The sequence below is a fragment of the Camelina sativa genome, chromosome 6 (assembly GCF_000633955.1).
Source record: "Camelina sativa cultivar DH55 chromosome 6, Cs, whole genome shotgun sequence".
Taxonomy (NCBI): domain Eukaryota; kingdom Viridiplantae; phylum Streptophyta; class Magnoliopsida; order Brassicales; family Brassicaceae; genus Camelina; species Camelina sativa.
Window position 1 is genome coordinate 24,043,317 of NC_025690.1, and position 3,555 is coordinate 24,046,871.

General features: G+C 35.8%; 1 long non-coding RNA gene across 1 annotated transcript; it reads right to left on the minus strand.

The window, feature by feature from the left end:
• LOC104793277 lies at positions 57-881 on the minus strand. The gene is made up of 4 exons (XR_002038544.1): positions 826-881; positions 615-697; positions 444-505; positions 57-301 (listed from the first exon to the last, which is right to left on the minus strand). It is a non-coding gene; the product is annotated as an uncharacterized LOC104793277 (long non-coding RNA).

The window sequence follows — 3,555 nt, forward strand, 5'->3', positions numbered from 1 at the left end:
TGTTCTTCAAACCAAAAAGCTCAGCTAATTGGATTAGATTAATAAATGATCTTTAGGTAATTAGATTAATAAATCAACTGATAACAAAAGTCTAAAAGCTTGTGTTCCAAGTTGGTAACAAGAAGAAAAGAAAAAAAAAACCTAATAACTGAAAGAATCAACAGAAAACCAAAGAAGAACCAAATTCAATCATAATGGTGGTAGATTTGATGTAGGAAACATTGCAGTTAAGAGGTCCTCGTTCAACTTCTCCGGCAATGATGGCATACGTTTCATTGTCTCCGACATATTCTCTTTCAAACTGTGACATCACAACAACAAAAAAGGAAAGAAGTTATGAGAATATGATACACTTAAACAATGATGAGAGATCAGCAATAGTTGAAGACATGCATATTTGAAGAATTGATGATATATATATATATATATATGTTACAGCTTACTTGGCGATAACGGTATTGATGTTCTTCCGGATTTTGTAGAAAAGCTCTATGTTGTCCATGAACTGTAGAGAAAGAATGAAAGTACATAAACCAAAGTTTAATTCTCAGCAGTTTTGGTTTCTCGAGAAATCGAAATTGGTGATTTAAAGAAAGGGATGTATATATACTTACCCTTGGGGTTCTGAAATTTGCAGAAATCTGATCTAAACATTGCAAATTCTGTTCAATAAGCTCGTTGGTGTTCCCTATACATCCTATCATCATGCATTAAATGAGAGCACTTTAATTAAGAATATTTCCATATCTGTGTTTATTTTAAGGATCTTCTGGAATCTTGACATATTCTTGTTAAGATTCGTTGAATCATCAAAGAGAGACTTACCATTTTCAGATGGTTCAAACTGTTGTGAAGAAGGCACCACCGTATCACTAATCTCCTGAAGAAATCAAAACATAAAACGTACAGATTACATTAACAAGATGAGGGGTTAAAGCTAATTAATCTCAAAGATTTAGATAACACGTATATAGATAAGATCAGAAGATGATCAGAGAAAGATTCTATGTCTGAACCTTATTGTCAACTCTGCAGGCAGCTCTTCCCAATCCATTGTGATGATCTACTTTTCTTCTCTTGGCATTTTCGTTCTTTTGCTACAAAAAACAACACAAACCCCAAAAGAATACAAAATCAATGATTAAGTTCCCGATCAAGAAACACAGAAAGAAAGAAACCTTGACGAACAAGGAACAAAGGAGAATTGACTTTACACATATCCATTTCCAACGTGTAGCAACGTCCCTGACGCCCTTCGTTTCAAAAATATCCGCGACTTCCACGTAACGCGCAAGACTCACCGGATAACTTCGTGGAAGACAAAACAATATATCAGAACAAAACAACAATTGTGAATTTAAAAGCAAATTTTGATCGTAATAAGGGAATTCATGACAAACCTATCAAGTCTATCAAGCAGAATTTGATCTTCCTTAGGGGTCCATTCCACGACGACACCTGTGTTATGTCTCAACTTCAATGACCTCCCCGACGGCGGGGTCGTCAAGTTGTGGGAGTAGGCATTATGGTGATTCATCTCTTCGTTTGTCCAGGGAGGAGGATTCACCATCATCAAATACACACCAAAACCACCTAAACAAGAACAGATTAGAGAAACAGAATCGCAAAATATCAAAAGTGTTGTTGAATAAAAAGAAGAAACCCTAGCTAGCTATCTGAAGAACACGACTCCGATATAGAGTTTTTCCGTACGATGTGCGGATATATAGATTTAGATATATATGTAATCTTGAAATCCTTGATGTAATTGGTTTTTCGTTTTTTTTTTCTTTTTTTCATTAATTTCTTTAGCGGCCGAATAAGTTATAGAATATTAAGAAGAAAGAAAAGAAAAAAAAATATATATATATCTATATATATATATATATATATAAGCTAACAGAAATATACACAAAATGTCAGATATGTGTATGCATATATAGACGACACAGCTTGACATTCTATTTTGTCAATAAGTTAATTCTTCTATGATTGCAAAGACAACTTTTTAGAACTATTTAAGCGTTGCAAAGGTATCGTGCATTATTTTTGTCGACCATGAACACGTATTTTTAAACACCTTATATAATGTGTTCGTATATGAGCTTACAATCAGACGACAAAAAATATACAACAGTATATATGAGTACTGAGTGTACAAAATTGTTAATTCAATTATCGTGTAACTTACTTACCTGCATAAAATTACATCATAAAGCAAATCCACATTACGTAATTCCCAATTTAATTTGTTTGTGTAAATAATCTAAAAATTATAGATGGAGAATATTCGTAATTATGTGCATATATGCCGAACTGCCGGAATAAAAAAAACATTAGGTGCATTCGATGCATACATTTGATGGTGAAGTTTTTTTTTTTTTTTCATTTAAGTTCGAATATCGAATAAATAGTTGAATTTTGTTAGTTATTCTCTTACAGTATTATCGAATTTGTTGTTTCTGTGGGTTCGCTGTGGGTTTCTTGGGTTAAGAAGCATCTTATAAGAGGTAGATGCTTCTGGACTGCTGACTTTAGAACAGTTGGAAGCTGGATATGGAGGAGATTGGTGAAGCTAAGGGCTCTTGCAAGACCCTTTATTCACTCGCACATTGAATCGGGTAACAATACTCTCTTCTGGCATGATAACTGGACAGGGTTAGGACCGTTGATCGAAATTATTGGAGAGAATGGTCCTCGCGTTTCTGGTATTGGAATTCTTTCAACAGTTGCTGGAGCTTCAAGGAATGGTGAATGGACCATTTCTCGTGGAAGGAATGCTCAACTACAATTGCTCAGATCCTGTTTACAGGACAAAACAACTCCTAACTCAACTCTTGGAGACGATGTTTTTGCTTGGAAACTAACATCGGATCAAACTCATGGTAATTTTTCATCAAGGAGAACATGGAATCATCTCCACCCTGTTGGTTCTCAAGTTCAGTGGCACACTCAGGTTTGGTTCAAGGAGCGCATACCAAAAATGGCTTTCATGGTCTGGTTAACAACTCTAAACAGACTTACAACAAGAGACAGAATGAGAAGCTGGAATCTGCAAGTTCCTGATTCTTGTCTCCTCTGTCTTGCTGGGACAGAGTCAAGGGATCACCTATACTTCCAATGCTCTTACTCCAAGGTCTTATGGTTTGATTTCTTTGCGCATCTTCTCCCTCAACTGCCAAGCTCTTACAATGGATTCCTCTCCTGGATAAAGAGACCTACAACAAATGGGAGACTCAATGTGATTTGCAAGCTTCTGTTCCATGCCCTAGTTTATTTCATCTGGTCAGAGAGGAACGCAAGAATTCATTCTACTGACTTTCGCTCCACGGATAGGATGAAAAAAGAAATCCAGCTACTTCTTAGGAGAAAATTGATTGCCCTCGACAAATCTGCAAGATCAAACACTCCCTCTGAAGAACACTTTCTCTACCTCTGGTTCGCAAATTTCCAGTCTTTTTAACCCTCCTTTGTTTCTGGTCAACTGTTTAGATCGTGCTTGAGCTGTCATTGAGCCTACTATTGTACTCTCTTACAATTTTCAATATACCGATA